We start from the raw sequence: 27,718 nt of genomic DNA, 5'->3' as shown, positions 1-27,718 counted from the left end.
TATTAACGAAGTCTATTATGTCAGATAATAGACGACGACATTTCTCTCAGTGGATCGCGTTAATTTTACATAGGTTGGAAGACATACATATATATATATATATAGATATAATACACGAGTTTCTCTATACACCTCGGTTATACGCATAAATTATCTGCACGTGCACGTGTACGTTCACACATGGACCATAATTTTCTTTTGCAAGATATATACGAAAAAATTATTCTATTAACTTTTATGAACATTTTACAATATATTCTTATAAAAAAGACCATCGATTTTTTTAATTAAAACTAAAAAAAAAAAAAAAATAAAATAAAATAAAAAAGAAAAAATTATTTTTGATAAAAATTAGAATATGTTACTTCTTTCCAAAAATTTTCAAAAATATTAAAATAGTATTTAATATTCAGGCTTAAAATCGATAAATTCATACAATTAATAAAAATTGAATTAATTTCAAACGTGGTACTAGAAATATTTGAAAATTGTAGTTTTTAATTTTAGAATGTTTCAATTTTACAGTTTAAAGTGAAAATTGTCGGATGGTTGTTTGAAATTGATAGAGCTATGAATGAAGGGAGTTTGGGATAAGGAGCTTCATAGGATTCTGACATGGGTCTGGTCGGTAAGCCAATATTGTATTTACATGGTTAAATTAGTTACCCAAACGAGAACCAAGCAACAGAGAGAATATGTCTCAGCTACCCGTTGTTCGTTCCTTCGTTCGCTAGTTCGTGAATAGACAGGAACATCTTGCCGATCGAACTTCCTAGACTCACTCAGTCGAAGTTTCCTTACGATCAAGGTAGTCAGTTCTATATTTGTAACAAAGGTTAGGACAAAGAAAATGGCATATCTGAACAGACTTTCGAAAACTTTGTTCGATCACCGAGAACAAGAATATGCATTTCTTTTATCTAATTTATTCTTTTTTTCTTTATAGTTAAAGACAATTTTTAATACTATTCTTCTTTTTCTAAAAAATACTAGATAATTATTTTACCTAGGAATTATGTAAATTTAATTCTTTATCAAGATTGTGTACAATTATTAAATATTAATATATTTCTTTATTATTTAAACTACAACAAAATGTGAATATTTTTGTACATTTAATTTATTTTTTAAATAGAATGATTATTATTGAAAAAAATATTTCACATTTAAAAACTTTCAATTTAAATAATAATGTTCATTAATTTAGAAAAAGAAATCAAAGAATTTTTATATAAACGAGAAGATATTGATTATCTTTATTCGAAAATTCGTATCGGTTAATTATCGAGTTTAAATTAGAAAGAAAAATTTTGATGGAGTGGTTAGATAGTAGAAAATAGATCGAATGTCAGAGCAGACGTTTCTTGTCTGTAAGAAAACAAAGACTATCCACATCGAATGAATTACACTGTTCTCTATGTGAGAAAGATACGAATAAACGAACCGTGTGCCGATCGAATTTTTTTCTCGAACACATTCGTTTAGATCGATCTAGTAGTATAACAATACGTAAACCTATCTCTAGTGAGTTTCTCGAAAAGATGTTTAGACGTTTAACTATTGGCAACAGAAAACAATACAAAAAAGTAAACCGGACTACTAGTTTACCTTTTCTCGAAGAGTAATAGATACTCCTACGTTACAGGAGAACTGTCAAGATAAACGATGGAAGACATTGGTACGAGAGGAATCCCTTCCAACCTTCCTTCCTTCCTTCCTTCCTTCCTTCCTTTCCTTCGTGTTTCCTAAAGAAGGGAATGCTTGGTCATGGTGTCGATGTGAGTTTTCTTTTTGAGTATATTGGATAAACGTCGTTGGGTGCAAAAAGACTTGCAGAAAGTTCCTTTGAAACAACCTCTTGTAATTTTTTTCTCTTTCAAGAATGTTAAACGTCTTTCTTTTCTTTTCTTTATTTTTAAAGAATTGTTTTCAATGGTAATAATAAATTTCAACAAACAAAATTCAAAATATTCCTAACGAAAACTTTCAAATCATTTTTTACTCGACTACACACATTCGGATAAAAAAAAAAAAATTAATTTCAGGAAACATCGAGCACCTTTTTCTCATCGTCATAAAAACCATATTCCACTAGGATTCTCATAAAATCACGTGCTGACTCGTCTCGTCGAATTTGCCAAGTATAAAAGTCGAATTGAAGAAATAAGCCGACTCCTCGGACTCTCGTATTCACAAGTTCAACTCGTGTCCTAGGAGATGGAAGAGTGTCCGTTGATACGGAAGAGATTTCATGGGTTTTCGACGTTCATCTTACTTCCTCTCTCTCTTTTCTATTCTTTATTTCCGCGTTTCAGTTCGTGCGAAAAAAAAAGAAAAAAGTAGCACAAAGAATGGTATAGAAAGAGAACGAGAGAATGATATTGATAGTGTGTATGTGTGTATATATATATGTATGAGAGAGTGAGATAGAAAGATACAGACACTCGCATACACACACACACACAGACAAAAAGAGTAGAGAGTAGATAGAAGACAAGCTGGCACTTTATTTTTGCAGAAATTTCTTTGAAACGTGGCCCAACGTGGGAATAGGGGAATGAAGAGATGAGAGGAGTAAAGGATAGGGGTAGGAAGAGGGAGGGGTAGGATGACTAGAAGGAAAATAAGGTAATTCTTAGTAGAAACTGCTAGACTCTGACTTTCGAAGGAATATGTCACCCCGTACGTGCCTTCTTCGTTCGCGCTCGTTGACACAAAACTAACATGGCTTTTCGTATTTTCGTACATTCCTCTCTTGTTTGGTCTACTTTTTAGCATGACATTCACGCTACTATTCTTTCGGCGGTAGGTACAACGAGATGAGGAAAAGGAACAGAAGGATCTTCTATCGATTGTCAAGATATACACAGACTTGAATAGACTCACGCTTTTTACCACCACCATCATCCTTCCCCTTGTTTCCCCGTGAGACACGTACGATAAAAGAGATTTTCTTGAAAATTGTTCAAATTTAGGAAGATACGTGTTCATGTATATGGTTCAATTTAAACATTGATATCTACTACTGAATTTCTATCAATCCTATCAAAATTTAAAGGATTATTCGTGTGTTTTACATCAAGCATGTAACTTTGTTTAGTATAATTTTTAGCTATATTTATTTTATAAATTGAATAAAATTTCATAAATTTTGTTATATATTTTTTGAATGTTATCAAAAAATGTTACGTTAATTATTATAATGAATTAAGTAGAATAATTTTGTTATTAACTATAATTTATTATATAATATAAATAGAGTAATACTTGTTTGAAACTATTTTGTAATTTAATTATACAAATATTGTAATAAATTATGTTGGGAATAGAATGAATGGGATTAATTGAATAAATGGACAATAATGAAAAGTGATATTAAACATTTATTTGGATTGAATTCCTGGAATATATCCTCTGTAACCTATTTTAAATGTCATACTTGTAGAAAGAAAGTTTAATAAGATTAAATTCAAGAGAGAATGCATTTAATAGAAATACTGTGCGAACGGTAAAAAGAAGGTCGATCGGGGGTGGTTGGTAGGGTCGATGAGTCGGGTCAAATGGGAATAGGTAACGTTCAGTACCTATTCATATTTTCTGAAAGTAAAAGAGAGAAAAAGGGTCGACAGTATTGCTCTTAATGATAATATACACTTGATAAAGTATCCTTCAGTCGAGTAGTAGAGAAAAGAGCTTCTCTTTTCTCGCTAACAACTAACGTTGCTCGCTTATGCGAACTCGAGCATGACCTCGGAGTCGCCATTGCTTTGTGCCATCATCGTCGATGTCAAGAAGAGAGAGGAAGAAAGAAAAAAAAAAGAGATTACAGTTATGCGTTCACTTGCGGATGACGTTACGAGAAGAAACGTCATCGATCGATTGCACACACACACACACACACACACACACAATTACAAATGCATTGTTCATCGAGCTCTTTTTCCATTTCGTTTGATAACAATGGGAAATGTTTGACATAACGTGCCTGTGAAAATTATTTTGCTATATATTCTTCCTTTTTTTGTTTTACACCTCTTTATCTTTGATTTCTTTTTTTGCTTTTCTTTTTTGCAAATTGTTCATCAAAAATGGTACCTAGAATTATTTTACGAGAAATTCGATTTACGATCGACCATTGTTCGTTTTATTTATCTTATTTTTTTTTAATGAAATATATATATGTCTTTTTGAATGATTAATAATAATAATTTTGATAAAATAATATTTTCGATGAAAATTATTTGCGAGTGTGCTGATTTCGTACAAATTCTTCTAATCGAACTCCTTTGATTTTATCGGGTAGGGAGTGGGGGAAAATAAAAAGGATAAAAAAAATGATAGAAAGGAAGAAGGAAAAAAAGGAGGTCGTTTGGTTGCGTACTGCGAAATGGCTAATTCAAAGGAAACGGATATTACGAAATGTTGCTTATAGGGTTACTATGGGCAAAGGTATTTACAAATTACGAATGTATCTGGATGAAAGTAACGGCTTTTCATATCTCTACGTAGTTCACCGCTATTTAGGATATTTCTGAAAAGCAGTTCAGTACGGGACATATACGAATGATATTTTTTTTTCTTTATTTCTTTCTCTTTTTTCTTGTTTTTTTTTTTTTTTTACATCTTGCTATGTTACCTCCGGCGTTTGTCCAGCCACGAGATAATGACGATCTATGGTATACTCGTTGTTTTACAGGTCACGGTTCTCGATTACATACAGGTAAACCAACGATACATGTATGTGTGTGTGTATATATATACATGCGTACTCGTACATGTGCATACCATGTTCTCTCGTAGGGAAGCACCGTAACATGCTAGGGTTACAAAATAGTCGACTCTCTTTATCTCTCTCACTTACTCTCTCTCTCTCTCTCTTTTTCATTCTGTTCTCTTTGGACCAACGAAAGAAAAGCACGTAACCAAAAGCAATGGATTTTTGTTTGGTAAAAATGAATACAAGCAAAAACGATGTATTTCGCGAAACTTTCTTTATTATGAATATATATGTCGAATATGCAACGTTCAACTACCGATCAAAAAGCATCATTTTCGATGTATAAGTAAAACGAACATAGCAAATTTTTCATTCATAAAAATTTCATATTGTAGATGGTTGAAAAAGATTATTACTAAAATTCTGATCAACGTTTCAACTTTACGACATTTTAAAATACAAAAAACTAGTTCTGCCCCGCCACAAGTTGCTGTTGCTCAGTTTAATTAAATAAAAAAGAGTGTATGTATATATATATATATATATATATATATATATATATATATATATATATATTGTGTGTGTGTGTGTGTGTGTATTTATTATTATTAATGTAATAAAAATCTAGTGGTATGCAAATGCAACTTTGTGTCAAAATTTCAAGACAATTGATAAAGTACTTTTAGAGATTACAGGTTAAACACAAACAAAATCTCCACTTTTTATATAATAGATGTTTCTTGATTTTTTTTTTACTAATATAATTTTTTATTGTTTTCAATGTTACAGATATCTACGAGATAATAGTCGTTTCGAAAGAAAAATTATTCAAGATGACACGACGAAAAGGAAAACGAGTTACGAACATTCCTTAAGATAGCTGATATATCGGAAGAGGTATGCTATTAATTTGTGTTCCTCTATATATATATAATTTATACTTGTTTTTTTTACCACCTCATTGTTTTGTTTTTTTCTTTTCTTCGTATTTTCTTACACCGAGGTAATTCATTCTCGTGGGTGACATCGTTTTGGCCATCGACGACAATGTGCCTTGACAACCCAGACGACGACAACGTCCTTCTCGTCCATTGATTAATGTCCACTTTTTGAGGTTCGGAAAAAAGAACAAAAAAAAAAGATGAGAAATTCGGTTGAAAAGCTTTCAAAGTATTTCATGCCAGTCAATGACAGCGGAGAACGTTGAAATTTACCAAGAGAAAATAATCGTTTTCGGTAGATCGTTGTTATAAAAGAGAAACCCTTTTTATAATTATTATTGCAAACTTTATAGATTTGTGATAAAAATGAATCATACTTAAAAATAAAACACAATGATAAAAATGAGACAAATTAATATATCATTTTACGGTATTTGTGTGAAAAGACAACGGATTTGAAGGATTTAATACACACCGTTATATTGTACGAAGTTTTCATTTTGCGATTTATCCTGTGAATGAAAAAGAATGTCCTTTTTTCTTTTTTGTTTTTTTTTTGTTTTACTCTTCTTACTTTTATTTTACGAATAATATTTCATTCGCGAACGTAACAATCGTTTATAATACTCATAAACTTACCTTTTGATTTCTTTTTTTCTTTTCTCAATCCTCGAGGTTACCTCAGCTTAAACTAACATTCGATATTGGTTGACAATAGCGTGAAAAATTGAATTTATTCGTTTAAATAATACCTTCCATGTATTAAGAATTATTTTCGCTCGGTTTGTTTCCTACATGAGAAAACGAAAGAGTTTCATTTATACTTCTTTATCGATAAAACCACTCGACTAGAGACATTTTCCGATAAAGTACTATACAATCGCTGTGTTTGCTTTTATGTTTTACTTTTTTTACTAACTATAATTAACGACATGTTAGGTACTTTTTAAATCCGATTGACGAAGTCGTTGAAGTCGTTACGTTCGCTTAAGAAATAAATGACCGCAATGATGGAAACGAAAAACTCTCATTTATGATTTTATATGACGAATATGTTTCCTTTTTCATTCATTCTTATTTTTTCTTCTTTTTTATTTTTCATTTTCACAAAAAATATTGCAATTCTTTTGATGATTAACGATATGGTATTTTCTTTATTAGCGATTGATTTGTTATATACATACGACTCGTGATTAACGTGAAGAAGAAGAAGAAGAAGAAAGTACAAAAAAAAAAAAAAATTAAATAAAAAGAAAAGAAAATAAAAGAAGGAAGAGAAAGAGGTAGAAAAATCTCACGAGAGCATTAAATGTTTTTTCGTAATTTTCGTTCGTTCGTTCGTTCGTTCGTTTGTTCGTTCGGTCCCACGGTCAAAGAGAAGAAAAAGCAAAAGAAGAGTAACAAAGGATAATTATTAATGAGAGTGAAAGAATCGAACTCACAGGATTGTATCCTTTGGTTGTACGAAGCATTCGTTGGACGATACTCTAATGCAATTCCCTCGTTATCCTGGCCGCTTTTCTAGCAATTCGTTTAATTTCAACCTACTATTGGCTTTCTACTTTCTACTTCTTCTTCATTATTTTCTTGTTTTTTTTTTCTTCTTCTTCTTCTTTCTATAAAAACAACAATTTCGACACAGAATATAAAAAATCTTATTACGTTGATTACGACGAGCTTAGGTTTCGAAAAATATTCAAGATTTGTGTGACACTGAACAAAATATCTTTCCTCTGATTGGATTTTAAAAAAATTCTAATTAATTTTGAATATTGAACAATTTTCAGTGATAGTTTTATACTTATTTTATAATACAATTAAATGTCCAATAATTTGATGAATTATTTATTCCCTTTTGAATTATATTATAATAATATAATAATATTGAAACTAACTTTGAGTATTAAACATTAAATTTTGAACGATGGTTTCATATTTATTTCATAATACAAATATTTAATAATTTGATACATTATTATTCCTAAATGATTTTTATATAATAGTATATTTATTTGAAATAAGTCAGATAGCAAAATATTTACTTGTGAAATAAAACTTCGAAAACAAGGGGTCATATTAAACGAGAGTTAGTAACAAAACGTAATTGGAGTTTTCGAAATTCTGGAGAATTCTGATATTCTCGAGTCACAAGATACTTTCAGAACCCGATATTATCCTCGACTTGTACCAAACATTTCCGATTTTCCTACACTTCTGCAAAATATATTTCTCTCTTTCTCTCTCTCCTTCTCTCTCTCTCTCTCTCTCTCTCTCTCTCTCTTCCTATTTTTTTTCTTTTCGCGATAAATTTTCACGAAAATTCTGATAACAACGATGAGCCCCTAAAATGTGATGTTGTTTACCAAGTAGTGATATCGGGAAGAAACAAGATAAAAAAAGAAAAACGTAAAGCATATATTTTCAAGTCTTATGAAGATACAAAACGTGGTACCTCAAAGAATAAATAAAAAAAAAAAAAAAGAAAATAGTCGAGAACAAGACGATGCATCTTGCTTATGCAAATACGAACCTAACCTAAGAGTCGATCGAGCAAGCGAAAGGTAATTCAAAGAGACGATCGAATATGAAATTTACGGCTCCTTGGGATTTCGTTCCTTCCTCCTCTCCCCCTTCAAGTCACCCTTTTTTTTTCTTCTTTATCCTCTTTCGTCTTGATTAAACTTAATGCCATTGGCAAAGATTGTTACGTCGTTATACAACATTGATTAGGATCAAACACCGTTTTTCTTGTTTCTTTTCAATCCCTAGGATTATAGGTTTAAAAAAGAATTTAATTTTTTTTTTCGTTTTTGACGACACTTATACAAGAAATGCAAATATTGTTTTTAACTTAAATGTGTGAATTGTTGAATTAAGAAAAATATTTTTGTATTATTTGACAACGTTTGATTAATGGATTAAAATATACAATATTTTCTTTTAGTTTTCAAAATTTTAGGATATTTTTTTGTTTTGTATGATATCGATTAAGATCGTGCGTGTTCTTTTTAAAATTAAAACTGACAAGTTTCCTTTTCTAAAATCGTTATAAATAAATTCTTTTTAAAGCATTGTATCAAAACGTTTCGTTTAAAACGTTCGAACGAGTTGGAAAAGAAGTCTTCATTTTTATTTTTTACGTTTGACTCCATGAAAGAGCCATTCTTTCAAAAACTTCATTATCTTGTACGAGCAGAAATAAAAGGTTGGGTGAAAATATTTGTATCGAGAGGTCAGTCGTAGATAGAAATAGTGGGAGAGAAAAGAATACCGTTCGTTAGATAGTACAAAGAGAGAACATAGTTGATACAATACTAATAATCTTTAACCGAAACTTTCGATTGGTGCTTTTGTATAAAAAAAGAAAAATATATAGTTCGTACTTCAAAGATAACCTCGAGGAATTCCCCACCGAGTTTTATAAAACTCATAAACTGATTATCGAAATGACTTTTTATTTCGTACGAAATAAAAGTTGCTGTTATCCTTTCTTTTACATTTATTTTCCATACAAAATGAAAGAAGAAAGAATACAAAAAGAATATTAAAAAAAAAAAAAACAAACAAACAAAGAGCAGAGACTAATACGGAACGTACAGACCAAAAAGGGTTTTATCTACTTTTAGTTTATTTCACGCTCAAAACCTGTGAAATCGGAGCAAGGATAAAGTGTGTATATACATATATATATATATATGAAAAAAGGGTCTTACAATACTCGTATAAGAGGAAGAAGGGTGGATAGTAAATCTCGTTTAAGACGAGAGGGACAACTTGTGTTAGGTAGAAAGAAATAGTAGTAGGAGTAGATGAGAAAAGGTTACGGGGGTGTGTAGTGTAAAAGATGGGGGAAATTGTATTGGTAAGTAATAGTGGTAGTTGGTGTATAGAAGAAGGAGGAGGAGGAGGAGGAGGCTCAGGATCAAAAGTTCAGTTTCGCGTTAGGTACGGCATGCGAACGCGATATTTCCAAGCCAGTGATCCGAAGATCACACAGCTTCATACCGGCGTTAAAAACTACCCCCTCCCTCCTCCCCCGTCAAAGCCCTTCAAACGGTTGAGGACCAAGGTTTTCTATCTTTCTCTTTTAGTCTTCTCTGTTTAGCAGACTGTATGTTGCCGTTCACTAACGAGACGAACTCGCCACCATTGCTTTCTCTCTTACCCTTTGTACTTTCTTTCTTTTTTTATTCTCTTTTTTCTTCTCACTTTACTTATCCTCTTTATTCGCATATACTTTATTTATTTTTTTATTTTTTTATTTTTTACGAGACCCATCAGAATTGTATAAAGCGTATGAGAAGGTGACATCGACTAATTAGATCTTTCGATGAACATTTTTTTTACGTTAAGAATTGAAGTCTGATATATTTTAAATAAAACTCCTGCTACTTGTTATATATGAGATTGGAATTAACTAATTTGATTATTATACATGCACTTATTTGTGCATACGCATTTGTATATATTAAGATTTGTATTAGTTGTATTAATTAATTCTGTAACTTTTTCTTTTTTAATATAAATTTAGTATATAATTATAAAGTAATAGTACATTTGTTATATTTATACGAAATAGTTCAGATTATTTTCAATGACTATGGCAACTTTGAATTTTTTAAAGAAAATACCAAAAAAAAATGTAATATGATTTCGAGTCATCAAATGAAATAATTCAACTTGCTTTTTCTTCTTTCAGTTTTATTTTTTCATTTTTTTTTTTATTTTTTCAAAGAAATTATTACGACTTTAATATTTTCCAGAAGAGATGTAAAAGAATTTACACGACAAAAGAATGTTTAAATTCGCGCGACGTTTACAAAACTAATCTTTCGTCTGACAAGAATTTTAAAAAAGAAATTCCCATATCTTTCATAGAAAATTTATCTACATTTGAATACAAAGATACGAAAAAATATCAAGAAATTTATAAAAAGGAAAAAATAATCGAACCTTTGAACAATTCAACTGATAGAATAAATAAATATTTAAATTATAGATTGATAAATTTGTTAAATGTTTTTCAATGATTTGTTTTCTTCAACGATGAAAGAAGACAAATTTTCTTTAAAAAAAAAAAAAAAAATACGCATTTTATTCGTAGCAGAAAATCCTGGGTTGAACGTCAACGCGACGAACGGAAATTTACATTTTCCCGCGCAACGTTGGTTTCCTCGTAAGAATACACGACGATGCTTTAGCTAGTTTCATTATAGCATCGTAAAATGCGCACGCTTACCCTCCTCTCTCTCTCTCTCTTTCTCTCTCTCTCTCTCTTTCCCTTTTTGTGTCAAGCCGAAACATACAACGTTCTCCCGCATTCCACATATATTACATACGAATGTTTCTACGAATTCGCTGAGAGCATATAGTCTATGAGCTATAAACAAATCCGTAGTGTATGCTCATCCTTCTCTTTCTCTTTCTCTCTCTCTCTCTCTTTCCCTTTCTTTCTTTCTTTCTCTTCGTTTTCTCGTAACCGTCTAGCATGAAGAAAGTAGTATGAAACATGGAATACACCGATTCAGTAGTAAACATTACGTTTAACCCGACCGTACGAGTATTCAAAGATAATCAAGCGTATTTCTAAAATTCGACATATTTTATAAAACATTTTTCTACCAATTCGTTTAATGCAATTCCTACTTAATTTTATTATAAAAAAGAAAAGTTAATTAATTAAATATTTAAAACATATAACGATAAGTACATTCTATATACATATGTATTTTAAAAGTAATTATACAGAACAGACAGTATTTTAATAGAAAATTCATTTATATACGAAAAAATTCATATGACTACTTTAAAAATAATAAAAAAGTTATTAATAATAATAACATTCATTTAAATATTAAAAATCTATGATGATTGAAATTGAATTGAATAGATTGAAAAAGTATACATATGAAGTAATAAAATGTCAAGCTCGCATATGTGATCATCGGTCATTAAGCGAATTATAATTAAAATATGTATATTACGTTGATTTGTCTGCACAGGTATATACATATATACGGTAAACATTGTTGATAGTCGCGTGATAATGTGACCGCAGTGTTTTTGTTACCTCCATATCTCATATTTCGATTATTTTGTTTACCACACGAATCATGAGAGATTGAAATGAAAACGGTAATTTTGACAAATATTTTTTTAACTTTGTTTATTTTAAAAACAAAGTGCAATTAAACATATTCAATTTAAATCAATTGAAATATAAATTAATAGTAACGTTAGGATAAAATTTCAATACTTTCGAATTAATTAATTCAATCTATCACAAAGAGAGAGAGAGAGAGAGAGAGAGACTTATTGCACAGTTCCGCAATTTATAAATATAGAAAAGTTTTATTCTTTTTAATCCACATATTTTATCAATCATATTCAAAAAATGTCACACACTCAGATATATTTCACTTTGAAATTCAATTAACATCGATATTTTTTATTTTTTTTCCAAAACTACATGTTTTACCAATTCTTACCTGAAAAATATATCACACACTTAAACAACATTCCATTTAAAGAAATTCAATTAACATCGAAATTTTATTTTTCCTTTATCCACAGGTTTTACCAATCGTATACGATAAATAGAACAATAGATTCAAATTACTGCCAGTAATCCCACATGTGGCTTTGGAAACATCGTTTATCTTGGATTTACGAGTTTCTCTCTCTCCCCTTCTTCTTTAAGAATATCCATTGAAAAAAAAAAAAATAAAAAAAGAAATGCTCAGGTATAGATAATACATTGTACACACGGTTAACGCAAACTTCTATAGGAAACGTTTAAAATAAACTACCGTTGTTGGTCTAACGTACTAACTTACATTTACAGACAATGAAAAGTAATCGAGGGAGTCGTTTGGAAGCCAATAGCATAGGGTTCCTCGTATGTACACACATTTGGAGAAAAGAGATCGTATATCCCATTGACGAATAGCCAATGGAAACGCCAGGTCAGTTCGATACCTCTAAAGCAGGTTTTTTTCGTCGTTCCGCTTTGTAAAATGCACAAATGTACTACTCTCTAAATTTTCAAAGTATACGAGCCTAGGTATTTTTGTGTTGGTATCAAGCGCATTGCTTCTATTTCACGTTCCAACCGTTCTCTTCTTCATCCCGCGACGCCAATCAAACCCATTGCTGTCCCGTGGATGCGAGGAAATAATAAAAGAGGATAACTCGACTTGGTTGTTCATGGGATGAAACAGGATGGGGGCGGATGGAAAAGCGTGCTGGGACAAAACGCACGACGAAAGTGATATGGGTCATGGTCCTTCTGTATAAAACGGTGAGATTGAATTTGTTCCGACTAGGACACAGAATACATAGTTTAATTAAAACGCCAGCTTTCTATCTCTTTTTCTCTTTCTCTTTCGTTATTTCTCTTATACTATTTTTCTATTCGTCTATATTCATTGAGATATAACAACCAAAAAAAAAGAAAATTAACAATAAGTTGCGTTTTATACATACTGACAATACTATTCCTTTTTCTTATTCTTTTATTTCAATTTTAATCATTGTTAATAATAAGTCGTTTATTACACGCATCGTTAGAGGTTAATCGAAATAAACTTATTATTTTTATCAAGACACTCGATATATATATATATAATCGATAGGAATGAATAATCGATGACTTTACGACGTGGAGAAAAGAGAATTTGAAATTTTAATAATTTAATTTATCTCATCACAAATATAAGTCCATTAAATGTGAATCGCGTACGGGTTACTGCAAATAAAAAGGAAAGGAAAGATATCGCGATGCCGAGATATTTCACGATGGTCGATGTCTCATGATTTTTTTATTTCCGTGAAACATTAACAGGTGATATCAAGGTATATAATATATATATATATTTTTTAAATTTGATAGAAATAGTACTTTTCATCGATCCTTAAGAAGAAATCGTGGTTTGTTCGTTCGATAGGCAGTTTGATACGCTTTTTTTTTTTTTTTAAATTAAAATGTAACAATGTAAAATGGGAATATTGGTCAGTGAGTGTAGATTTGTATTACAGTGATATGTAAATGCATACATTAATTTGTGTTTATAGCATATATTCGATAAAATGTTCGTGCACTAACACCCCTAATATTGATCTCGAAATATCATAAATTTATATTAGAACTTATTTGACTTTTGAAAACAAAAATGCAATTTATAAATTGTTATTAATTGTATCTACCTAATGTTGACTGTTAATACTGTTTTTATCATCAGTCAACTAAAATTGTATTCACATATTCCTTATCTTTTTTAATTTATATTTATTATTATATTTAATTTATTTCAATTTTTCTCGATACTTTTGTTCTTTGAAATATTCACTGAAAACTCATACATAACGTCAAAACTCACAAGTCTAGTACCGATTGTTCAGAAAAGGTACGTCAATTCCGAGATTGGTCGATGGTCGAAGTGACAAAATGGATAGCGCGACATCGTAAAACAACGGACTTTGGTCGTCGTGGAATAAAGCAGATTGGACGCGCGAGTTGCGGCGTTGATTTACGATTGAGAACCAAAAAAACAAGAAAAAACAAGAAAAAAGTAGTATCCTAGCTCGTTCGCCAGGATTTTCACTAAAAATCACATCGTAACAAATCGGACGGATTGCTCCTGTCCGTCAAACGGATTGTAAGATTAAATGGTTTTCTATGAAGACATGCACATTAAGCGAATGATAATCATTACACACATACATTGACTCGTTACTTTTGTCCCCATTCTTCGTTCACATTAAAACAAAATAAAAAGAATTTAATAAATTCGTCAAATTTATTGAAATTTATTTTTTACTTTGACTTTTTTTATGATCTATTTTTACAATATATAAATATAAAATATAATTGTATGTAGTATGACTCGCGGGGTCACTCTATTTCTTGATCGTTTAAAGCAGTGCTTATTGTTATTATTGTGCAAACACCGGAATGACAATGGTCCGGTTAATATACATTATCGGTAAGCTAACACGCGTGTTTCTACATAGAAGGAGTAGTATTAGAATGAGAGAGACAGAGAGAGAGAGAGATAGTCCAGTTGGGTCTCCGGCGTTCCATACTCGTGTCCGTATCTCGTTAACGATCTGGTGGTCGTATATCGGCGTTCGCGGTGGTTTGGTTTAGTGCCTCCGGGGAAACGTAGCTCTCACGCGTGTCATGTCGAATCGACTGGTACGGCTAGGTGAACTACCGAGAGTTCCGATTTTAGGGATACCGAGATAGAGAGAGAGAGAGAGAAAGAGAGAGAACTAGAAACCAATATTTATTAGTCTCTTCGACTAAATCAATGCGTCATTAAAGAAAATAATTCAAAAATCATGTTTTCCTTTTTAAATCTTAAATTACAACTAAATATGTGCTGCTAATAATCTAATCAATTAATTATAAAAGATAATTTTGTGTATATATCGAACAATATCGTGGATGTTGTAAATGAATCGACAAGTGTTCCTCATTAAAATATATTATATGAGTTACTTTTCAATGTGGCATGTTACATTCTTCTTTTTAAATATTTTATCAAAAGAGAGTAAAAATAAGTACTAGTACTTTTGTATGTAAAATAAAATAAAATGAAATAAATGTCAAGTATCATTAACGTAGGAAATAAAATAACAAAGTAGATACGATCTTAGGGAAAGAGTATGATGGTTATATAAAGGAAATTCCTCATCTACTATATTATAACTGACATACATATATATATATGGAAAATTCCTAATAATTATTAATTAGTTGTGTGCAACAAGAACGACGACGGTAGCTCTCGAAAGATTGCTTTGCCGAGCTGTTGCTGCTGCTTGTACACAGCCATTGGATTTAGTGATAAGAGGGATAGATTGGAAATTCCGTGGCGTTGATACGCGAAGGTAAAACCCGACACCGAGCCAACCCTAGCCCCCATCCCCACCACTCTTCAACCAACCCCACTTCATTCCTCTTTGCTAGGGATATCTTGGAATATTCGGATACGGTTCGCGGGCGTGAATTATACGCAAGGACGGGGCCGAATATGTGAAACGATGCCGAGGACCTCGAACACCGTCCATTATCGATATCGAAGCGAACGACGACGACAACTAGGTGGACCGATAGTGCTACTCGATGGGAGGCTAAATTTTGCCAAGTCGCGATAATACGGCCATTAATCCTACACGACTGTGTCGTTACGTTGTCGTCATCCTACACCAACATCAACCCCTTTCTAGTGTACTATAAACCCTTTAACCTCTTCTCGTAATAAACATCAATATATATAACACATATATATGTAATATAATAGATAAAGTACGAGTATATAGGTAAAGATAATTTTGTAAGTTTAGAAAATTGATAATAAATGATCCTTCGATCGAACGAACGTACGAAAGATTATTTTTAATCACTTTTATCTGTGTGTGTGTATATTTATATAGGTGTTCATCTGTTATTATGTTAGTAATTTTTCAACACGATGTGCTACTTTAGAAATAGGTCAAAAGGAAGATGATGCAACGTTGAGGACTGTTTTCAAACGGTAGAATCGTTCATTCCTTTCTACCAGCATGATTCTTTTGATATAAAATAATTCTGATCGAATGGAGTAGACAATTGTATTATTAAATAATACAAATTGGATAATTCGTAATTATTGGGTGACTTCGAAGAAATAAGAAAACGTTTGAATTATATTCGAAATAGAAGTTGGTGGGATTGTTGCAATATAACTCATCTGATAAATGTAGTAGTATGTTAGAACGTATTTTTTTTATGATTTTTTTTTTTTACGACGACTATCTCAGGACTATCATCAACTGCTATTACAGTTTATAAGAAAGAAAATAATAAGCGAGAGGGATCGACGTCCTTAAAACTTGAAAAAAAAAGTTTCAGTTCCGAGATATTGTCGTTGACAAAGTCAACTTTTTCTTTTGAGTCCCTTTCAACGAAAAAAAAAAAAAAAAATTGAAAAAGAAGCAGAAAAAAAATTATTAAAGAAAAGTAAAAGAGATCTAACGAGTACACACACTTTTAGCGTAGATTTTTCATCAGTAAAAAAAAAAAAAAATAATAAAAGAAGTATTGTATTTAAAACATATTGAAAAAGTTTCGATATTTCCAGGAATTGTGTGTCGTCATACGATATGAAGAAAAGAAATGGTTTATTTAAATAAAAATAATGGTATACATTGAAAGAAGAGACTTATTTTTCTTGAAAGTATTTGAAAATCTTTTATCATTCATGTTTTTCTTTCTTTCTTACTTTTTTTTTTCCCCCCATTCTTTCTTTCTTTCTTTCTTTCTTTGGATTCGTATCGAACATATCAGCCATACCGTCTCGACGGATTACCGTCAAGAGCATCGAACTGAAACGACAGTAAGAAAGAAAAAAAAATAAATAAAGGTAGTCGAGATCCAAAGTAAAAGGATTTTCTACTGGATACTGCTACTACTTCTGAGTATAAGAAAGAAATAAAAGATACTTTCAAATAGAAATCGAAGAGAATTTCTAATGACTACGGAGTTTCGTGTTCGATAAATACAAATCACTGTTCACGTTTTAAACGATACTCTCTCGAACAGTCAAGAACTAAAGATAAGAAGAAGAAGAAGAAGAAGAAGAAGTAGGGGGATGAAGAAGATTGCGGTAAGAGATCATTCTAAGTATTACGAATACTTCTACTTAGTTGCTAAAGAAGATAGCAGGTTGTTGAATTCAACGTAGACACGAGTTGTCATCTTGTCATCGAAGATAAAATTGAGGGGATGATAGTCAGAGAATGTTCAGAAGATAAGAATAAGGGTTTCTACTTCGAGGGTCACAAGTGAGTGAAATTTGATCTCGATAAAAAGTTGAAAAGAGATGATTTAACAAAAACTACCATGAATGTCCGAGAACAGATCAACCTTGTAAAAAACGAAACGAATGGTAGATAAAACACACAAGATGATTGTACCGAATAAAATCAATGGATTTTTTTTTTTTACACATTTTTATTTAACAGTCAAATTCGTTTTAACAGTGATATAAATTTGTTCAAAGGATATCCCTGGACGAATAAATGGTGCTAAAGAAAAAAATATAAAAATGGGACAAACCATATTTACTGATCAAATAAAAAACTAAAAAAGAAACAAAAAAGTGAATTTGAAAAGTGCAGTCAAAGGGTGGATTATATATAAAATCGTTCGCGCGTATTTACTTGAAATAAATAACTAAATAAATAAAATCGAAAAAAAGAAAGAAAAGAAAAGAAAAGAAAGAAAGAAAGAAAGAAATAGAGGAAGCGTGTAATAGTTGGTGGGTAGTTCACAGGTGTATCGTAGTAGTACAACGTTTAACCTGAACGTGAAACGCCATTACGTAGAGAGTTTATGGCGGGTGGGCCACTCGCCATGTAACTCCACCATATCCCCGACTAACATGAGAACAACGACAAAATATAACACAGCATGTCGTTATAATTAGGCTACCCATTATGTTTACCCCGTCCATTAACGTCATTAATTCGACGAGCATAGTTTCACCTGTTCCTAAGCTAACGTTAAATCGCCATAACCCTTTCCTCTTCTCTCTCTCTCTCTCTCTCTCTCTCTCTCTCTTTCATAGTTTTCCCTAGTATGGTTTTCGTAAAGCCTCGTTCAACTCAACCAACTCTCCTTTCGATCAATAATTTCACTAGCATTGAATACACCACTTTTAGTGGGTTATGGAAAACGATAAAGGGACCACCTACCACTAGCTAAATGATTCTACTCTAAATGGATTAAATAATGAGATGGATTAAACCATTTTCTATATATTGTAATGTACATACATATATATGGATAATGATATCATTGATCAAAAAAAAAAAAAAAGAATGGTTTTTTGGGAAAGAATAATTTTCATTTAATAGTTACTAGAACTTGAAATAAAACTATATTTGGTGAGTAATACAATGCAGTATTTTTTCAAGGGAAATTAGTAAAGAAAAAGTAGAAAAAAGGTAATTCATCTAAACAAACGTTAATGTGTTTAAGCAAGTAAGAGAAAATGAGATATGCACGGAGAAAAGAAAAGTAGAGAAAAGTAAAAGAAAGAAAAAAGAGAAAAAGTAAAGAGAGCAAAAAAAAAAATAAAAAAAAAAAGAAAGAAAAAGAGAGAAACTTTGAAAAAAAGAAACCGCGAGGGGCCTAATATATTTTCATGAAATTTTTAAACTCGCATAGCATGAGCACACGATATCACGAGACGGAAGAAAAAGAGTCTTTCGCACAGAAAAAGTAGTCATAAAGAGCCTCTTAAATATCTAACGAGTTTTAATGGCCGTGCACTGTCTCTCGTATGGCGGCTAGAAAATTATGAGAAAAGTCGAACAACGCTTTAACGTCTATTAACGATTACCAGCTTTGCTTTTGGCACGCGAGCAATTCCAAACTCTAGTTTTCTTCCTTTACGAAATGTTTTTCCAGACGATTAACAACGATCCTCGCGTCAAGTCAAGACAACAAATTTGCTAAGCTTTGGTCGAAAACATACCACCAGCCGATTATGCCAAACCTTTTATAGTATCGTAGTAATAATACTTGATTTTATGTTTACTTCAAACCCTTTTCCTATGCCAAGTTTGGACTAAACTTTTCTAGAAATTGTCTCACAAGAATTCGTATAATTATCAAACATATTTCACATCATTTTATTAATTAAAGTCATCTTCTCGTTAACTATCCATTAATACGCTCGTTAACGAACGTTGTTAAACTTACTACAAGTTAATTAAAAGAAACGTAATAAATGTCATTGTCAAACAGTAAAATTTTCTTTAGTTGAAAAGAAGAAGAAGAAAAAAAATATATAAATGTAAGTATCTTCTCGATTCTTTGTAATTCATGACAATAGTATTATTGAGAGAATTCATGAAAAAAAAAAAAAAAATAAAAAAAACTAAAGGGTCGAATAAATATACAAACGGTGTACGATATCGTAATCATTTACTTTTTACATTTTCAAATGGTAGTAAATATAAAATTCTTTTATCTTCTCATTTTAATTCGTTTTACTTTTTGCTTCTTTTTATTTTTCTTTTTTTTATTTTTTTTTCTTTTCATCTCTCTCACTCTTTACCGACGAGAATATTTACTCTGGACTACGATATAAAAAAAAAAAAAAAAGAAAAAAGGAGGGAAATAAAAAATAACAGAAAAAGGTAGAGAAAAACGAAATAATAAAAAGAACGTAATTTTCCGGAACGTATGTCGTTACCATCGGCAGGATTCACGGCATCTTCTCAAACAACGACTATAGTTTCTTCTTTCCTACTCTAACTCCCCCCCCCCCTCACCCCACCCCACCCCACCATCGGTGGGTTCGCTTATTTCGACCTTTTGCGAGAAGAAAATTCACGCGTTGCAATGTTTTCCCCTAGCTTTTGTGTGTAATCCCGTTATCGTGTCGTTTCTACATTGCCGAGCTCTCTTTCCATCTTTTTTCCGAGTCTCTGTCGCGTTGTATTCTCCGTTTATTCTTTCCCTACTCTTTTTCATCTCTATTTCTTTCTTTCTTTCTTTCCTTCTTTCTCTCTGTATTTTTTTTTTTTTTTTTTTTTTATTGTGATTCTTTTTTTTTTTTATTATTTTTTAATATATTTTTTTTTCCACTTTTTTTCTCGTCCGAATCACACGCAGAGAGAAACACACGAATTTCATCCCTCTGTTTCTCTCCCTTTCCCTCTCTCTCTCTCTCTCTCTCTCTCTCTTTCTCGTTTTTATTTTTTTGCGCCCTCTGTCTCTCATTCTTCGTCGTATGTTTCACCCGAGTATTTTTTTTGTTTTTTTTTTTGTTTTTTGTTTTCCACGAAAAATGATATTCCAGGACAGAATTTTCTCTACGCGTAGGTGGGTATATTTGTGAAAATATAGCAAGTATACACGCATACACATGCAAATACATATACATGTATGTAGAAATACAAGAATGGAAAAAAGAAATGCTTGATATCTTTTTATTTTATTTCTTTTTCAAAACTTTATTCTTTTCGAATCATAAACGCTCGTAATTTCGAAAATGTCAAGGAGAACCGTTACCTTTACCTATTATCGAATGATGAATCGATTCTAATGTAAGCACTAAACGTTTGCCACTGTGTAAATTCGATTTTCATTTAAAACAGTCGAAGTTACATTTTCACCTCGATTTCTTTTCCAAGATCACCGATGATAAATTATACCATTTTTATTGTCTTTTTCTCCTGTCGTATTCCTAAAACATCGTAAGAGTAGATTTACTCCTTTGCGAAATAATTCAAAGTTTTCATAAATCGTTTTGTTTAACAAGACATTTGCCAGGAGCATTCAATTTCGATCCTACGATTTTATGCCTAAATCACCTTTTTTGTTTTTTTTTAGTTTCGTTTAATTTATGATATTCACGATTTTAATGATTAAAATTGTGAAATATTTTTCGGAATATTTGTAATCACTTTTACGAGAGAATTAATTCGTTTTAAAATATGAAATAATTCAAATAACGTGATCAGAATTATATTCATAATTTTTATCATATTTTCAAAATTAATGTTTTATAAATTTTTTTCTTTAATTTATAATCCATATAGTATGAGATTATTATTTATATTTTACAAAAAAAAAAAAATATATTATCTCTATTACAAAAATGAATAAATGAATAAATTATCAGATATATTTCTAATCAAATAAATTCTGATTATAATAAAAAATACTTTTGCGGATTCAGAGATAAGTTTCGATTTCGATCATAGATGATAAATTATTAGTATGACCATCACGCATTAATAGAAATTACGCATTAATGTCGTTTCGTGGTGGCATTTAATTTGATTGAAAATGAAATAAAATGAAATAAAATGAAATTAAATTAGTTACTCGTGAACACGAAACCAACGAGTTTCGTATATTTGGCATCACTTAAAATAGACGTATCAACCGAGAGAAACGATTCCGTTAACTTTTATTTAAAAGGACATATAATTAATATACGACATCAAGCGTTAAATAATTGTCATTTAAACTTTGTGTATAAAATTTAACCTGACAATGAATATCCGTGATATTCAACAAATACGTTTAAAACTATTTAGAACTATTAAAAGATCGGTTAAAATCACTGATTCGATTAAAAACCAGATCTTTTATTAATTTTTATTTAGATTCACAATCGTGAAAATTGAATAAAGTCATTTTCATTAAATTCATTTTAATTTTCATAGAATTCTAATCCCCTAAAACCGATAACTTTTTGATAGAAACTTTAGTCAAATATTAAATAGGAATTTACTTGCACTTAATAAAATGCACCGTATGACTTATATCACAAATCCGTTGAAATAGATATTCTCGTAACGCAACGAAAAGGGGTAGAGGGGAATATCGCATCCAATTGCGATAGTTATAGTTCGTTAGACGAGATAATCCCTAAGGTCTCTCTTTGGAAATTTCATAGAGAAGTATCTCTCTCTCTCTCTCTCTCTCTCTCTCTGTCTCTTTCTCTCTCTATCTAACTATCTTTCTCTTTCTCTTTTCCTTTTGCTTTATCCATTGAAACGTGTTGGTAGAAGTATCTCTCTATTTCATCGTTGTAGATGCTCACAAATGCCGAGTTTGTCCCGAGAGTTCTACGATTTAATATACGAGCGTGTCGCCTTGATATTCAGTGGACAGATATTAGCATGTAGAGCACCGCATAGAACTTAGTTTAACGATGGATATGCCTTTGTACGTTGCCAAAGTAGTCCTAGTCTCGGTCGAAAGTCGATCATCAGACCTTCTTGTTTCCTTTAACGTTTTACTCAAAGAACCAACCAAATCACTTCGGTCATTTACTTACAAATTCATTTACTATCACTTATCGTTAATTACATTTGATAAATGATTGTAAACTTCATCTATCGTAATTTCTTCATCATTCGTATGGGTTCGTCCACTTGTTCATTCAAATTTTTGTTTCGTTCGGTACTTATTATCATTATTATTATTATTATTATTATTATTATTAGGTTGTAAGACAATTCAAATTTTGCCGCCATCCATTATTAACATAATTTATAGGCGGCTCGGTACACATTCGAGGACTATCAAGGTAGGCCGAGTACTTCAACGCGAATCCTAAAGTTACTAAATATAGGACACACTAGGCACGCAAACGAGATCCGTATCCTCGATAACACTCGAGGCAAAAGCCTTTCTCCAGTTCCACCTTATGGGAACGCTTCCTTCTACTACGTTCCATGCGGAACTATCGTGCCTAATACCAGAAAATTAACGTCTCCATTTGGAATTCCGTTTTAGGATCGACACGGACTTATGCTATTGGTTGTGGTGGTAATGGTGATGGTAGTGGCCGTGGTGGTCCCCTTTTCTCTCTCTAGCCGAAATATCTAGATGGAAGAGAAGGTTCGCAAATCAAAAGTAATAAGTTCTGTTGAAGGTTTCATATAACCAAGTTGATAATCCAACATCACGAAACTCTCTTAGGACAAAAGAGTTTCTTCACGTTCGTGTTGAGAATTCAACCAGGGAAAATCGTTCCTTTTACTTTTCCTTCAACCCTATCCCCTACCCCCCCCTCCCTCCCTCCCTCCTCCTACTTCCTCTTCCTCGTCGTCTTCGTCGTCGTCGTCGTCGTCGTATTATGCAAGTCCAAGAAAACCACGATTCGAAAAACTCAACTTACTTTTTTATCAGCATTTTCTCTACGGTCACGTTTTAAAAACAACTTCTCGTGTAGCCATAATTTTCTTTCAGGTCGGCGAATAAGATAATGTAAAAAGAAGAAAAAAAAGAAACTATTATATAGAAAATTTCGATATATTTTTTGTGACGTAAAATAATAATAGAAAAATACCACGTAGATGATCAAAATAAGAACGTATCAATGGTATCATAAAACTCAATTTTGTGAAATTTTTGTCAACGGGAAACAAACATACGTCAAACAAATAACAACAACAAAATTTAATGGAAAAGTAAAAAAATATAAATCGAGCTATTTTCGATATGAAAAAAAAAAAAAAGAAAAAAAAAACTTTGAAAAGACTCGAACGAATGACCAGTCACCTCCCCACCTTCTCCCCCATTTCCATTTCTTTCTGTCTTTTTTCTCTCTTATCAGGTAATCGGCTGTTTTCGATAAAAGCGTAACGCGAAAGCAAACGCATACTCACGAATTGGCTATCGTTCGTGGTTTACGTCGGGATTAATTGAAAACCTTTTATTCCAAGCTTTTTTCTTCTCGTGTGACAGCCATGAGCAAGTTTTAGAGAAGGGGTTGGGTTGGGTTGAGTTTGGTTCGAGGGTGGTTTTTTCGCGGATCGTTCGTCGCGAATCGAACGGATTTGAGAGACGAGAAACCATCGGCATACCAACCGACGCGTTATAAAATGCGAACTACGAGATATATTTTTTGTTCTTTTTCTTTTATGTATATCTTTCTTTGTTATTTACATATACATAGATATTTCGATCTTGAAAATAATATTCTTTTTATTTGTATTAGTACAATCTAGCAAAGTTTGTTTCAGAATAATTTGACTACGAAATAATGTTGAATATTTTTTCGTTACATTACTTTTTCGATTTTCATATTATTTTTACTCCTACATACCTGTTTTATATTTATGAGATTTTAAATAAATAAATAAATAAATAAAAACAGGTATAGAGGAAATATTGCATCAGAAAATTTGTCTGATAAATGCGTAAAATTACGCGAGATTATCAATGATGTGTTTCAACAAATCCATAAATTTTAAATTTTCCATATAATCTAGAAAAGGGTGAAAATATTAATACTATTCTCTCTCTCTCTTTCTCTCTCTTTCTCTGTTATTTTTCAAATTAGTCGGATTGTAATTTAATCGAACGCACTGTGTGATAGCTTTTCGTTTAATAACTGTTGCCAAAACTGACCCCCGCTTATAAATCGTTTTGTGAAAATCCGAAGCGTGATTTTCTCTTTCTATTTCACATCCACTTTTGATGATGAACGAACAGGGTGATGGATTCGGATAAGAGCGCTTTGAATATTCGAAAGTGGAACCATTCGAAGGACTTCGAATCCCCCATCGAATTTCGAAACGAGAATCGTGCACGAGCTGGAAGATTAAGCGAGCCTCGAGAGAATTGTTTGAGCGGTTAATGAGATTCTTCCAATGAGGACAACATTAAAACGATTCAATTTCAACGTTGAATGTCGATTGAAGAAGAAATTTTTTTCAATCTACGTTTTCTTTTTTCTTTTTTTTTTGATGTCATTTTAAAATTAAAATAATAGACATTTTCTCAAATTATTTGAACCATTTGCATTTCAAATCTTATACGTAAATATTTATACGTGAATAATTAAATATGATATATTCTTATGTTGATAATATTAAATCATATTTTATTTTTAATACGAAAATCTTGCATGTAAACGAGTAATACAGTGTAAAATTATACAATTTCTTCTTTACGAATATAATTTACAAATAGGATAAATGATATTAAAATTATTCACAATATATATTTCAATTCTTTATATGGTAAATACAAAAAGAAAAATTTTTTCCCATTTTTCTAATCGTTTACGTTCGAACATCAAGGTATTTCTCGAAACATTCACAAAAGTATATTTGTGATGTTTCAAAGAGGAGAAGGAAAAATTGGTGGTGTAGGAAGGACGTTTCCCTTTCCAATTTCTAACTATTTCATATTCAAAGGCTGCTCGTATGATATTCAACGCTGAGACATTAGCATGTAAAGGGTGTACCAAGAGAAATGAAAAGAGAGAGAGAGAGGGAGATAGTGGTTGTGCTCGGTTATTCGTACGTAGCTGTAATAATCCCATTAGAACGTGGGTGAAGGGTGAATGCAGGGTAAAACAAGGGTGAGTAGACGGCCTGCGGCCATCATGCCGCTTTTGCAACCATATATATACAATCGGGAGTAACTAGCAGAATCAACAGGGAATGTTAATCGTCATACTCTTTGCTCGAGAATAAATCTCAATGCTTTTTTTCTACCTCGTTGAAACTTTTTTAAGTCGATGATAAATGAACTAATATATAGAATATTTATATGTGGCATATATATATGTATATTATATTTAGATTTTAATTTATATACAGGATGTGTTGTGACTGGTTGTACAAATAAACATAGAACGATTCTATAATACATGAAAAATTCAGTCAAAAAAATAAAGTAGAATTAAATTTATTCATGAATGGTTTTTCTTACGTTTTCGAGTAAAATAAGTTGGAACATTTTTCATAGTTCGCGTGCATCCTGAATAAGACATTCTGTATATTTACATATACATATATTTAATAATTAATATAATATTAAATAAAAATATTAAAAATTTTACATTTATTTAATATTATAATAAATATTTTATATCTATCTAATATTATATTAAATATTTTATATTTATAATTAATATATTTTTTTATATCTCTATTTAATATTATGTGAGATAAATTTAATACTAAATAAAATAATATACATGATTTTTTAATTAATATATAAATTAGCACACACAGAACCTCATAGATTTATTGATCAATCTAACATAATACGAATAAATTATTAAATGAAATTTATCTGTCAGATAATAATAAAAAAAATGTCATTGATAGGAGAATAAAAAGTGAATTGATAAAAATACATTTCAAATGATTCGCATAAGTAACGTTAATCCTGTTAACGATAAATATTCATAGAAGTGCTTCTTCCATCGAAAAGTAGGATTATCGAAAAGACCTTATTTCTTAGATTACTGGCAATAAACTGAGAGATCTAGTTTATTTGATCCTTCCTTCCTTCCGCATTAAGGTCAGATTATTCGTGAAGAGGTTGTATAAGATCTCATGAAACGTTCTAGGTTTGGAATGATAAAAACGATTCACATCAGACTTTTTCGATTCGATTTTGACGAAGACTTTAAGGCGTCGGGTGCGGTTAGAAAATGTAGATTCATGAAATTTATGGTTTTCATTTCTTGGCCGAAGTCGGACGTGTTGCATGGGTGGTACGTGAGAGAAATATTCTCATCGGTCAAACGACCACACGACCATAACGACTACGAGTATGGCAAATGGTAGTGTTCTTAAGAGATTCAACGTTGGCACACATGAGTCCAACTATAAGTAGTATAAGTTCGTCTTTTCTGAATAACACGAATTTTCTTAGTTTTGTTTCTTTTTGATAAGAAGAAGAAGAAGAAGCGAAGAAGAAGGAAATAGAAAGACTGATGATATCATTGGTATCGAATAGAGTGAGAAAAAAAGCATATGGGGGTAGGAGGGGGTTAAGGAAAAATGCTGTGAGTAAACGTGCCTTTTGTACTATGTTACTAACTCGTTTCTTTTATCCACGTTTTCTTCTCACAGAGTCTGCAGATAAAGTAGAAAAGAAAGAAAGAAAGGAAGAAAGAATAAAAGAAAGAGAGAGAGAGAGAAACGATGAACACCTTTTGTTTGTGGTTTTTAAGAGAAGATATAAGAGAGAAAAGGATAGAGAGAAAGAGTGAAAGAAAGAAATGGTCGAAACAAAAGTTTTATTTCGTACGCCCCCGTACACAACGATGAACCAAGTCTTTTCACATTTCACTTTGCTAGCAGCACTCTGAAAAACAAAAAACAAAAAAGGCATAGCACGGAGTATCTTTATTTTTCCACGAGAATCTCGTAAATTTCCTCAAGTTAACCTCTTTTTTTTCTGTTTTTTTTTTCTCTTATTGTAATTGGTCGAACCATTAACTTCCGTTTTTGTAACTATTATCAAAAGCGTTTTATCAAAGTAACCACGTTAATACGAAAATTATATCAAACATTGATTGAATTAATTTTTATTAAATAAATTTTTGTAATTCAATTGAAATTAATCAAATAAAAAAATATATCAAAGAGAGCAATCATTTGTAATCCAAAACGTAGGATGAATTTTCTTTGAAATATTCTGATCAATTTGAAAAGAAATGAAAAGAAATAAGATGAAAGGAAAAAGGTTGTTGAAATATTTCAAGCTATCGGACCACCTCCCTAGCACGTGGAA

At 31.3% G+C, this 27,718-nt stretch overlaps 1 protein-coding gene and 1 long non-coding RNA gene across 3 annotated transcripts in view; one reads left to right on the top strand and one right to left on the bottom strand.

Annotated features, from left to right (window-relative positions):
* The window catches only part of LOC107066120 (uncharacterized), a 162,773-nt gene that overhangs the window by 76,083 nt on the left and 58,972 nt on the right, over positions 1 to 27,718 (top strand). For both annotated transcript variants that reach the window (XM_015320438.2, XM_015320449.2), the window contains exon 2: positions 5,507 to 5,614. The gene's annotated coding sequence lies outside the window, so the exon portion shown is untranslated. The remainder of the gene's footprint in view (positions 1 to 5,506; positions 5,615 to 27,718) is intronic.
* Positions 5,626 to 27,718, bottom strand: part of LOC149030896 (uncharacterized) — a 38,626-nt gene continuing 16,533 nt past the window's right edge. Inside the window, exon 3 of the long non-coding RNA XR_016178148.1 lies at positions 5,626 to 5,822. This is a non-coding gene — a long non-coding RNA (uncharacterized LOC149030896). The remainder of the gene's footprint in view (positions 5,823 to 27,718) is intronic.

This window comes from Polistes dominula, unplaced genomic scaffold (assembly GCF_049000335.1).
Source record: "Polistes dominula isolate Pdom_NZ unplaced genomic scaffold, Pdom_raw_medaka contig_20, whole genome shotgun sequence".
In the NCBI taxonomy this organism is placed as follows: Eukaryota; Metazoa; Arthropoda; class Insecta; order Hymenoptera; family Vespidae; genus Polistes; species Polistes dominula.
This window is presented reverse-complemented; position numbering and strand designations above follow the sequence as displayed.